Raw genomic sequence first — 14,116 nt, 5'->3', positions numbered from 1 at the left:
TCTCCATTATTCCGTGCCCACTGTTAGTACTAACTGACGACGGTGTTGGGCCGGTATGGGAACACGTAAGAGTTGTTTGCTGCGGAGCCCCATGTTCAATATCAGCTGAACAGTGAGCTCCAAATACTTGCACTGCACAAGCGTTGTACTCAGTCCTCAGATTGCGGCCTATCCTACTTTACGGAGCGGTTAAGCTTCCGAGCTCGACATTCTGTGATGAGGTGCGTACGTCCTACGTCTTGCAGCCTGTTCGTGGTTTACTGTCCGTCAATCACTTTCCATAGAAGCTCACAACAGGAGCACGCGAACAGCTGTTTCTGAGATGCTCGTTCTCAAGGGCCGAGCCATAACAACCGTCCCGTCGTGAAAGACGCTTACGCCGGTGGATTTCGCCATTTATGGCCGTTATCGTGGTTAAAATGGTTCCTCATTCGTCTCTGTTCCGATTGTGTACCTCCCTTGCAGCACGAGTTGCATTCAGGCTCGCGGTGGGCAGTGTTCATAACGCTCTGGCTTGTCACTGAGTGTACGGTTAACAGAAGTGCTCGTGAAAAGTAGGTAATCCGCGTTCGAGGCTTGGTCCGGCAAAAAATCTGTTTAGTCACGGCCTAATCAGTAGAATTTTATTGCTTATCTACAACTTTGTTCTCATGTGTCACGAATTTTATGCGTTTGCTCAGTTTCATCACCTTCAGTCTTCAGAGCTCTCGGTTGTTGTGCTTTACTTGAGGAAGCTGTTTCTAAAAACATTTTGTGAGACATTTATCTTAGTAATTTAGAAATTTACTTTACTGCGATAATGGCACACAGTATAAGAACATTTTTGTTTCCGCCTGATTACTAAGGTGTTTGTGGAAATAACTATGCCGCCCGCTGTGGCCGGGCAGTTCTAGGCGCTTCAGTCCGGAACCGCGCTGCTGCTACGGTCGCAGGTTCGAATCCTTCCACGGGCATGCATGTATGTGCTGTCCTTAGGTTGGTCAGGTTTAAGTAGTTCTAAGTCTAGGGGACTGATGACCTCAGAGGTTAAGTCCCCTAGTGCTTGTAGCCATTTGAACCATTTTGAAATAACTATAGCCTTGGCTATCAATGTTTTAGATATCCTAAGGAACTACGTTACTGTTTTCTACCTCACTACTGTGTTACGCCGAATTACTTTGCTGTAATAGTTCACACCATGGAAATTCTCGTTATTGCACCTTTTTTATCAGTACTTACGTACTATGTTGTTAAAACAGTGAGTACAGAGCGCATTATGATGCTAAATATTTGAAATGCACAAATGTGAATTGCACGTAATAATCTCTCAACTTTTTAAAGACTGAGATGACGGTTTGAGAAAGGAAATTGTGCTTGAAACTAGAAAAAAGCGAAAGGAAAGGAAACTCCGCTTTCCGATACTCGACCGACCGCCACGTCATCCTTAGGCAATCACCATCGGTTGTGGTAAGGAAGTGCGTGTTGTGAGCACACCCCTCTCCCGACCATTGCAAGAGCGGAGCCGCTCCCTCTTAATCACGTAGCTTCTCAGTTGGCATCATGAGGTAGAATGCACCCCACTCCTGTCCTGGTACCAAGGAAAAGCCCCTGACAGTACCGGGAATTGAACACCCCCCACCCCGCATCACAGTCTGTCGCGTTGACCACTCGGCTACAGAAGCATATGAGTTCGAAATTAGCCGTCAGTAAATTTAAATAGGAACACAACTACAATAGAAAACAAAAACAATGATGCTCCATCACCATTGCCACATTGTAATTTGACGAACTATTTTCACGTTTGTTCGTCTTACAGCCAGCACATTTTACATGTTTCGTTGTCATAGCCGGAGACGATAGCTACGAGATTACACTCCGCGCACAATAAAATGTCCTCGTCGTACGTACCTTTCAGAAGCAAAGCTGCTGGGGTCAACGACTTCTGTTTCCCATCAGTATCAGAAATAAATGCTTACGCCACCCAGGGTCGATGGCCTCGTTGCAGAGACGTGCTTTGGAACAGTGAATACTTGCAAGTAAACGTTCTGAGAGTACTTGACCGACCGATGACTCATTTTCGACAAACCAAGGCCTCATTAGGCAGAAATACAGCTGATACTAGCTAAATAGCAGATACGAACGCTGACATGTTTCCTGTGTCTGTTAATCATCAGTTTGGAAGACGTAATATCCAAAACCGTACATCAGTGACACATGCGTACAATCCACGTCTTACAGAGAATGGAATAAATTTATACCAACAAGGAAGCAACAGAATTTTAAGCGATTGCCTTCAGAAACAATCTTTTAAGTATCAGGGATTTAGGATGTTTCAGTCATTGGTTTCGTGGCTTGAGTTAAGGCCTACTATCAATTACGTTTTCCACAAAGCAGTACAATTCGATATTGCAATTCATTAGGTTAAAAGGAGATAGAGGCGGGATCAGAACACGTGTCTTCTGGAACATAGCAGCCTTGAGAGGTGTAGCATTAATCACCCTTGAGTTGCGTCCGTCGTTTGTTATCGGATTGAAGGTTGTTACCGTGCCTTACCCTCGGCAGTGTGCTGCACCGTGTTTCGTCCTTGTAATTGATCATGCAGTAGTATGGCAAAATAAGACAACCTCATTACTTTTGTAGTGACAACTGGAACTCAGTTATTTGGAACAAGAGTATTGAAGACTGAAATTTGTCGTGTGATGGGTGTCGCAGCAGCAGTTATAACAATATGTTTACTTTTGTGCGTCAACATACAGTTATAATCGGCGGTGGAAATAGATTTGCGGAGAAAAGCACATAATGATATACTGTATATTGTATTTTAGGCCAACAGACATAATTAGTTATTGTAGTGGTTCTGAATACCTTTGGTCGGGGCTAAATGACTATTGAAAATGTAATTGTTTTTGGATAGCTCAAAATGAATTTCCTAAGGGACCTAAGTTTATCATGCATTTTCCAGCGGAATAAGGTGCGGAGAAAATATTTGCCGTATGCAACTTCCGTCCGATTTCGGCGAAACAATTTGTGACTATGAACCATCAAAACTTGCAGAAACATAAAAGAAAATTAAATATGTATGGTCATGAAGTAGTGAGACATAGGTTCTATACTAAATAATTAGTCCATACGCAAGTTCGATTTAACTTTGAATTTATGGCAGTCGATGTATAACGAACTTAGATCTTTTAACATTTCCAGATACACTTCGCACAATATAGCTTCTCACATGAATCTACTGCCATGCAGTATGGCACTTTCACATTACACTAAAATAACGTTTTTTAAACAATAATAATACGGTGGCAGGACATGCGTGTCCGACACAAATTACGAGAGACAGAAGGGTGAGTAACTGTTCATCGAGAATATCTCGCACATCAAAAGAATGTGTAAAAAAGGTTCTTCTTTTGTCCGCCTTTCGCGCAGCGACTTTCAAAGTCAATAGCTCACAGCATCTCTGACGGCGCTCCGCAATAAACACGTCACCTCACAGGACGTTAGTTTTTTTTACATTCTCGCAACGTTATTTGGTAACTGTAGCTGTTGCCGAGCGACTGCTCGGTTAGTGAGTGATTTAAAATGGTAGGGCAGTCACATAATGTTACACAGTACAGAAGGTGATGATGGCGTTCACTTCTCGTGGCAAGCGTCAGGAGAGAGAATAAATCTATATCTACATCTACATCGCCATTGAACCGCCTTCAGATTATTTCTCTACCGTTCCACTCACGAACAACGTGCGCGAAGAACGAAATATTAAATCTTTTCTTGAGAGCTCTGATTTATTTAACGAGAGCGTGATGGAAAGTAATGCTCCGAACTTTTTCTGTGGAAGCTCTTGAAGTTTTTTCAAATGAAACAAACGTTAAGATCGTGGCTGTTGTTTGAAAACAAATGTTGATGGTGTTAGGACAGCAACCAGCCACAAATTTACTTTCAGTTCCTTTATTCAAAGGGTACTGTTACCGGTTTCGAATCGTTGTGATTCATCCTCAGACGGTTTACAAGCTTTCTTTATTAAATGTGGTGTGTTTTTTACAGATTAATTGTCCTAAAATATAAATAATACATAATTATAAACACGCCACACACAGATTGATGCGTTACAGATTTTCGTTGCATGTGACTTACGTGAAACGTCGCTTTGGAGTGTTTTCCATAACATTCGTGCAACAGATGTAAATGCATTCCCACTGCATTCTTATTGTTGCACACGTAAATTGTTCTCACAGAGAAGATTTCTACCGCGCACCACATGTTTTGATACATAGAAAGAGCTTACAAACATATGAGTATCACAGATGCTATGATATATCGTAACATTTGACGATGATGTCCTATGTTTGGAAAGGATCATATATTCATTTACGCAACTGTAATGCCTTTCAAACTAGCACAGAGAGATTGAATTTTTGAGCTGATATTGCTAAATTAATTATAATTTTTTTATCTGTATATAGAACTGTATAGGTAAAGTAGTATTTTTTAAAAAAATTACATTTAGCATCATGAGAATTATAGTAACATATAAATTTGGTACTTGATCTGCAGATAGGTGTACAAATATTATTTGCATTGGAGGCTGGAAAGTAATTTATGAAAATTTTTCAGGAAAGAGGTGTTAGCTAACTCTGTTCGTTTAGAACATAGTCTGGGGTGTTGTTTTTGCGTGTGTGTATTTCTAATTCTTCTAATATATTCATTGTGGCCCCTTTTTCTGCTAGATGCAAAAGTTTTAAGTTGTCCTCAACGTTTCCCACTGAATGGTTTTCTTCAGCAATATGGGCTGCAAATGCTGATTTGTCCAAGTTACCAAGTCTTAAAGCATCAATATGTTCTTTGTATCTAATTTCAAAACTTCTGCCTGTCTGTCCAATGTAGAATTTTGGGCATGTATCACATTTGAGTTTGTATATTCCTGATTTACAGTAGGGACTCTTGAAGGTATTTACATCATGGATTACTTTTTGTTGTAATTTATTGTTTGTGGAAAAGCTGATTGTGATATTTTTCTTCTTTTTAAATAAGTTCGCTGTTTGGTATGAAAGTGGGCCTATGTATGGGAGAGTAGCATATTTAGGTTTGGCTTCAGTGGCACACTGATTTGGCTTGTAGTGACTGCTGTGAAGTGGATCTGTGGTTTCTGTCTGCATTTTGTTGTGGAATTTTTCTATTATTGTGGGTTTATATCCATTATTGTGAGCAACTGTTTTAATTGTATTGATTTCATTTTGTTGGTCTGTGTCACTCATTGGTACTTTTTTAATTCGGTGTAGCATCATTCTGAAATATGCCATTTTTTGTTGGTAGGGGTGGCAAGATGACTTGCCAAAACTGACATCCGTGGTGGTAGGTTTTCTGTAAATACTAAATTGATGTTTATTGTTACTATTGCAGAGTTCAGGTCAAGAAAGTTAATGCTTTTATTAGTTCAATGTTCAACTGTGAATTTAATATTTTTGTGCATTTTGCTTAGATCTGCTGCTAATGTATCTATTTCATTGCTTGTACCATCAAAAAGCAAGATTGTATCATCAACATATCTTCTGTAGTAGATTATTCTGTTTGAGATGTGCTGGTTGGTTGAGAAGAATTTTTGTTCTATATGGTTGATGTAAATGTCAGCCAATATCCCAGCTAAGCTACTTCTCATTGCCAAACCATCATGTTGTTGTTACAGTTTGTTGTTGAAGCTAAAGTAATTATGCTCTAGAATAAGTGAAAATATTTCTATGAGTACACAGATCTCTGAAACACTAATTTTCTTATGTTTAAGCAGATTGTTTCTTATAATGTTAATAGTCTCTTTGACAGGGATGTTCGTGTACAGGTTGACTATGTCTAGTGATGCTAATTTAGCTGTTGGTGGGATGTTGATGTCCTTAATTAAGCTTATGAGTTCATGTGTGTTATGTATGGTGTAGTTATTTACGAATGTATAGTATTTGGTAATGAGGTCTTTTAATTTACGGCTTATGAAGTATGCAGGGCTGTTTCTTGAGCTAACAATCAGGCGAATGGGACAACTTTCTTTATGAACCTTTGGCTGTGCACACAGTTTTGGTGCTGAGGGATTTATTGCTATGCAGTTACGTATTTCATATTTGTTCAGTAAAAAGTTACAGTTTTCTAGTAGCTTTCGGAGTTTAGTTTGGAATTTTACTGTAGAATCTGTCCTTATTTCAGTAATATTGTTGCTATGGAAAAATTACAAGGTCATGCATTACGACTGAAGAATTTCCTTTGTCAGCTTATACTATGAGTGCTTTACCTTCAGACAGTTTGCTGTTAATATTTTTCAAATCTTTAAGTTCAGTGTTTTTGCGGGTATTATTTGTTTGAAATTGTTTCATTATCAGTTTATTTGTCTTGTATGCAACTGCATTTTTCTCACATGTGCCTAGTATTGCTCTGTCACAAGCAAGTTCAGTGCATATGAGATTTTTAACACTGTGGTTATTGAGATTTGTTCCAATATTATGTTTCAGACCTTTATTTAATAAAGTGAGTTCACTGCTGCCAAATTGGATGTCAGTTGCATTAATAACTCTATCAAAAAATTTGTGTTGGCTTAGCTGTTTGTTTTTATCATACTCTGAATTGTTCATAGATATTTAGGCTTCAATTTTCTTTTTGTGTTTGGATATGATAATCTTTTGTTCTTTATCCACTTTTTTCTGCAGGTGCAAGTTGTACATAACATTGTTTAAGTTTTTTTTTCTTGTATTGCATTTTAATCTATGATTTTAGCCGTATATTTTCACATTTTTGCTTAGAAAATCTGGTAGCTTTAGTTTTGCAGTTAATTTTGACTTTGACATATTTCGGAACTATTTTAAGTGACATACACTCTTTGTTGAATTTAATGTTAAGAGACGTTTTCATTAGGTTAATTTTATGTTTCTTGAAGGCATGTATATTTCTCATTACCTGTTGAGGTAAGCTTAATGCAATTTTGTCATATGATGACATGATGGAGACCGTGGCTGTTGCTTGAAGACAAATGTTGATGGTGTTAGGACAGCAACCAGCCACAAATTTACTTTCAGTTCCTTTATTCAAAGGGCACCGTTACCGGTTTCGAATTGTTGTGATTCATCCTCAGACGGTTTACACGCTTCGTTTATGACATGTGGTGTGTTTTTTACTGATTAATTGTTCTAAAATGTAAATAATATATAATTATAAACACGCCACACACAGATGGTTGCGTTACAGATTTTCTTTGCATGTGACTTACGTGAAACGTCGCTTTGGAGTGTTTGTTTCCATAACATTCGTCCAACAGATGTAAATGCATTCCCACTGCATTCTTATTGTTGCACACGTAAATTGTTCTTACTGAACACTTTAGATTTGTCACTGAGAAGATTTCTACCACGCACCACATGTTTTGATACATACAAAGAGCTTACAAACATATGAGTATCACAGATGCTATGATATATCGTAACATTTGACGATGATGTCCTATATTTGGAAAGGATCATATATTCATTTATGCAACTGTAATGCCGTAATATAAAACGTTATTAACATTCTACATGTTTATTTTTCACGTTTACATACTTGCAGCCCTTTGGCGTTAGAGGGCTCCGAGTTGTAGCGAGTAACAGGGCGGTGTGTAACGTTGATAATGTCGGTGCTCAAGAAATAGTGTGCTGTAATCGAATTTCGACTTCGAAGGGTTCGTCCACACATGGAGCACCCTCTTATTAAGCGTGGCAACGCAAGTCCACGTACGAGCGCAATCCGACTCCTTTGGTTCACTGTCTTCGATCATCCTCTATACAGACCCGACTTGGCCCCATCCGATTTTTATCTGTTTCCAAAACCTAAAGAACACGATCGATGATTTAATTTTGATAGTGATGAGGGGGTGCAAGCAGAGATGAGCTTGTGGCTCGGCCAACAGACAGACATTCGACAGTGATGGTATCAACAACTGGTCTCTCGTTGGGAGAAATGTGTTCGTCGCCAGGATGACTATGTTGCGAAACAAATATGTAGACATGAATAAAAAAGGCAGAGAATGTTAATAACGTTTGCTTTATTTAAAAATCTTTAAGACTTTTCTCATGAACGAGTCACAGGCATTACTTTTCATCACGCCCTCATATTACGATAATTATTTTTCCCTATGTGCAGAGCGGTCGTGAAGTCCCATTACTCCCTATGTGTGACATAGATGTTAATGAATTATTTGGTACTGTTGCAGATGCTGATACACTTCGAAATCAGCGCTAATGAGTCCACTTACAACATGGAGGAGAGGATCGTAATGTGCATATACGTTCACGAACGAATCCATGTAGGAAAATCAATAAGAGATACTCAGCATGATTTCACGGTAAGATTTAAAAAATCAGCCCCACCAAAACCAACAGTTTTACGGTGGGAGAAAAAGCTCATTGCAGTTGGAAGCGTAAAATATAAGCCTCGCCCAGGGCTGAGACCAATATGACTGAAAGTGTATGTGGAGACTGCAGTGGCTGTCGAGCGTTCGCCGTAAACGTCCTTTCGCAAGTGGTCACAGGAATTGGGAGGGCCATACTCGACATTAAAAAAACATATGAAGAACGATTTAAGTTGAAGACCTTTAAACCATCGTTTGTAAACGAACAGAGTAACAATGACATAGGAAAACGTCATTATGCTTGTGGGCGAATGCTCGACGTCTTTGTAATTCTTCCTTCAAGAGGGAAAGTGTTTTTCTCGGACGAGAGTGCAATATAATGGAGTGCAAAAGCGACCAACATTCATTTCCGGAGTAAACAAAACCCACATGTTTATGGAGAACTTGAACATAACTCACTTCATGTCTACATTGCGCTGTAATGTCTGCAACCCACTTGGTAGGTCCATATTGCTTTGATGGTGGTTTGAATCACTTTGCTTATCTCACCATGTTACTTGATCGGTTTATTTCACATCTGCAAGATAGGGGACTCAACAATCGTTTATGATTTTAGCAGAATAGAGCACCAGCCCATTATACTGCTTCCGTTAGAGAATATATGAACGAGGTACTCCCTGAAAAGTAGATTGGACGGGGTTCTGTCCGTTTTTCTGCATCTTTGGAGCGGCCACCTGGAAATCCTAATCTGTCATCTTGCGACAATGCAGTGTGGGAGTTCGCTGAAAAGATGATCGCTGCCACATGCTACCAGACAGATGACGCACTTTAGGATGCTGTTCGTCGTGCTTTATTGCCATTTCACCGGCGTTGGTAAGGAGTATTTCTCGTCGTACGTGGAGGAGTATTGTACTCTGTCACGAAAACGGTGGTATAAACACAGGCAGTTTGCAATAAATAACAAAAAATACATTACATGAAAGTCCTCTGCCGTAATCCCACATTAATACGAGTACAATGCGACCGTCTATGAATGTGTGGACTTGCGATAGGGGTAATGGGACTTTGTCTTCACTCTGTAGATGGGCATCAATAAAATATTTTCGCATTCGGAGGAGAAACTCAATGACTGAAATTTCGTGAAAAGATATCGCCCCAACTAAAAACGCCTTTGCTTAATCATTGCACCCCAACTAGCGTGTCATATCAGTGACACTCTCTCCCATGCTTCGCAGTAATTCAAAACGAGCTGCTTTGGTTTGAACTATTTTATCGTCCTTCGTCTATTCTATCTGGGAAGGATCCCTTACCGCCCAACAGTACGCCAAACGAGGAAGGACAACGTAGTATTGGCATCGTTTTTAGAAGATCTGTTGCATCTTCTTTAGTATTCTGTCAATAAAACGCAGTCTTGGGTTCGCCATCCCCAGAACATTTTCTATTTGGTCGTTCCAATTTAAGTTGTACGTAACTGTAATTTTTCAAGTATTTAGTTGAATTGTCAACCTTTACGTCTGTGCGATTTATGGTGCAGAAATTTAATCTATTCGTTTTAGTACTCATGTGGATGATTTCACACTTTTCATTATTTAGAGTCAGTTGCCAATTATCGCACCATACAGATTTCTGATCTAAATCATCTAGCAATTGTATTTGATCTTCTGATGACTTTAATAGACAGTAAGCGGGAGCATCATCTCCTTTATAGCAGCAGAGGGCCTGTAACATTTCTTTAGGAAACGTCAAATGTCACTTCTGTTTCACTCGATTACTTTTTGCCAATTACTGAGAACTGTGACCCTTCTGACAGAAAATCACGAATCCAGGCGCACAGCTGAGATAATACTCCATAGGCACACAGTCTGATTAGAAGCCGCTGGTGTCAGAAACCTTTTGCACATCTAGGAATTTGGAATATTTCGAAACCGCCTGTCGACATTTCTTGTTGTGAATAAAAAGCTACGTGAGTTGCGCAAGAACGATATTTTCTGAAGCCGCGCTATGTGTCAATAGATTGTTTTCTTCGAAATAATTCATATTGTTCGAGCACAGTATATTTTATAAAATCCTACTGGAAATCGAAGTCACTAATATTGGTGTGTAATTCAGTGGGTTACTCACATTTCCTTTTTTCAGAGCGGGTGCGACCTGTACAACTTTTCAGTCTTTAGTTCCGGATCTTCCGTCGAGCGAATGAGTGTGTATCACTGCTAAGTAAGGAGCTGTTATATGAACATACTCTGACTTGAACCTAACTGGTACACAGTCTGGGCCGGAAGACTTCCCTTTGTCAAGTGATTTAGTAAAAACCGCCAGAAAAACAACTGTCAGTGAACGAGATCACAGCCTCATACAATATGAACGGGACTGTTACATGGAACTGCGGTGCTAATACAACACAAATCACGCTGTAACTTAATACGTAGAAAAAACTTTATCATTATTCGAGTCTGCAGAAAATGTTTACGGCGATATATTAGTATGCGAATCTGCGATTAGCAGTAAGGGCACATTTGTACGATGAAAATGATACTGAGATGCTACAATGTGAACCAGTAAAGACTCAAACAAGACCGTGTCAGTCACTCTTAATTTTGTTTCTGCAACAGGTCAGGTTATCCCACGTATAGGCGACAAACTCTGGAAACATTCACATCTATTAAATATCTGGGAGTATGCAAACGGACCGTTTTAGAGTGGAACTACTACTGAAGGTTCCAGATGAGATCGATTGGTACAACTTCCGGAAAGAGTAGTCCATTTACGGATAAGACAGCTTAAAAAAAACCATGTGTCTACTCCTTATCGAAGAATATCGTATCGTTCGGTACTTTGCTCTTTCGGCAGTTGGAATACGTGGCCTTCCTCGGTCAATGGCCTGACTGCTGCGTTGCCGACTGTCGAAAGATCTGCAGATAACTACCCGCAGATAACGCTGAGCACGCGATAAGCTTCCACACCTTACTGACCCACATCCGCTGCGGCCAAGGGCGTCGCAACAACTAGCTGTTACATCCCTCAATCACTTACTGTAAACCTTTCCCCAGATTCTTACCCTGCAACACTTTCTGTGGGCGCTCTAGGGTCTAGAAGTGTAGTACGGAACTAGAGGCAGAATTTGATAACGTGTCACAGAAAGCCCTCGGATAGATGTCCCGAAATATGGGGGTACAGGTTAGTGCTTCAATGTCACTTACTATTTTATCCCTTCAATTTTCAGAAAACTATCTATAAGAAAAGAACTTTGTTGAACGCTAGGTATTAGGGGCGTTCAGAAAGTAATGCAACATGTTTCTTTTTCTCGGCCTATTTCAGTTGAAAAAATGCAGAATTTATTGTGGGACATCGTGGAATATTCCCGCTCCAGGCCCTGTAGCTTCATGAAGTTCCGATGGGTGGCGCCACTATACGTAGCATCCAAAATGGCGTCTGTAGCGAAGCAGCGTTCCAAGCAGAGAGCTGTCATTGAGTTTCTTTTGGCTAAAAACTAGAGCATCGCAGATATTCAAAGGCGCCTAGACAATATTTACGGAGAGCTGGCAGTGTACAAAAGCACGGTGAGTCGTTGGCTGGGGGCTATGTCATCGCCGCAACAACATCGCGCAAACCATGTCAATCTCCCACGTACTGGCCGTCCGCACAGAGCTGTGACTCCTGCAATGTGACATTCTCATTCGAGGTGGTAAGTGGATCACAATCAAACACCTCGCTGCTCAACTGGACGTCTCTGTTGGTAGTGCTGGTACTCTCGTCCACCAGCTGGGGTACTCAAAGGTGTGTGCCCGTTGGAATCTTCGCCGCCGAACAGAAGACTATAAAGAGCAACGGAGGACCGTCTGCTCGAAACTGCTTGCGCTTTACAAGAGCGATCGTGACAATTTTTGTCAAACATCGTCACAAGCGATGAAACATGGGTTCACAACTTCGAACCGGAAACAAATGGGAAATCTATGGAGTGGCGCCACATCACCTCTCCTCGGAAGAAAAAGTTCAAAGCCGCACCCTCACCAGTAAAGTCACGGCGACGTTCTACTGGGACCCTAAAGGGATTATTCAGTTTGATTTTCTCCCTCACTGTGCAACGATCACCTGTGAAACGTATTGTGCTACCCTCATGGGACGAAAGAAACAGCTTCAGCGTGATCTTCGCCACAAAAGAAAAAGCGAACTTCGCCTACTCTATGGCAACGCGAAGCATCACAGAAGCCTGCACAACCGAGAAGAGCTCACAGAACTTCAGTGAATTGTTCTTTCTCATCCACCCTACATCTCGGATCTCGCATCTTTTGGCCCAATGAAGGCTGCACTCCGTGGGAAGCAGTACGTGGCTGATGGGGGGTTATTCATGCAGCAATACGTTGGCTCCGAGGTCGACCATTGGAGTGGTACCGTGCGGGTATGCAGGCCCTCTCAGTAATATGGCGTCAGGTCGTCGCATTGAACGGAGATTATATTGAAGAACAGGGATTTGTAGCCAAAAGACTGTGGAATCCTGAACAAAACCAACCTGCTTTCAGAAAAAAGTGTGTTGCATTACTTACTGAACGCCCCTCGTATTACGTGACCAACCAGAGCACAAGGTATTCCCTTAGATGCAAGAAGTGTATATAATTGGATTCTAAGCGTAGACCTCCTTTTCCAGCAGCTGAGTCTGTTGTACCTGCAAGATAGTGTAGTTAGGAAAATAAACTTTTTTTTTGGTCGGCACTTCAGTGTAGAGACTGATTTTAGAATCGGATGAAGGAAGTCGCACTAGAGACCCCCATAAGCAGTTTTCGCTAGTTTCTACAACTTTTATTGTTGTTAGGTATGAGGTTGGATGAATACTCTCTTTGAAATTCTGTAGATAGTAAGGACGAAATACTGGGAGCGAAAGTCTAGTTACAACTTGTACAGAAACCAGCCAGCAATTATAAGAGTCGAGGGTGTAACGTCCCCTCCCTGTTATTGTTTTTTTTGTTTTTTTGTTATTGTTTTCTGTTATTGTAGTTGTAGAGATATGAAATTATTGTAGCGGTTTGCTTAGTCAGCCGTACTTCGGAATTTTTTGACATTAAATGGAGCCTGAAACTTGCGTAATAAATACATCGCGTGAAGTGCGATTTGCGGCATAAACAAAAATTAATTGCAGAGATACAATCCACAGAATATTAACAGAAAAACTTTAGAACAATGCGCACGACTGACTAGACACATTCAGAGGGTACGTACATTCGCGTACGAGTTGTTGCGATCTGATGAGAAAGATCTTTCTTAATTTTTTTTGTGTAAAATAATTACGCCGCAACACACTCGGAGATTGCGAACGTACAATCAGGGTAGAGGCACGTACTTTCTATCATTCCCCGTGGCCTGGGTAAGAGAATTGCAATTATTTAAATTTAAGGAACATTGCAGGTTCTGAATATCTCGGCAAAAACACATCGAAATTAATCTTAGCGGCCACCAAAGGAAAGTAGTGAGCACAATCACGTACCTCTATTGTTGAGCGGCGCCGTCGTAAAGATCGTCGCCTCCATCTAAAATTCGCCTTCTCGAATTAACAGAATAATTTGTACTCCATTGGTATGGGATTTAGGCTTGGTCTTGACAGAAATTATAAAACACATTTTTCATCATTTAACACCTTCATTTAACACACACACATAGACATGAAACTATACAGTACGTCTTTACGCCAGCATATCACAACAAAAGGTAGTTAATACTAGAAGTAATAAAAGAATCTCGAAATTAGTCCTTTGTCTCTCAATGATAGAGAAGTTTTTTAGAGTATTC

At 40.4% G+C, this 14,116-nt stretch overlaps 1 protein-coding gene across 1 annotated transcript in view; it reads left to right on the top strand.

Moving 5' to 3' along the window:
• LOC124775727 overlaps window positions 1–14,116 on the top strand; it is a 118,994-nt gene that overhangs the window by 21,030 nt on the left and 83,848 nt on the right. The gene's annotated exons all lie outside the window — the stretch shown is intronic.

Source organism: Schistocerca piceifrons, chromosome 2 (assembly GCF_021461385.2).
Source record: "Schistocerca piceifrons isolate TAMUIC-IGC-003096 chromosome 2, iqSchPice1.1, whole genome shotgun sequence".
NCBI classification, from domain to species: Eukaryota; Metazoa; Arthropoda; class Insecta; order Orthoptera; family Acrididae; genus Schistocerca; species Schistocerca piceifrons.
This window is presented reverse-complemented; position numbering and strand designations above follow the sequence as displayed.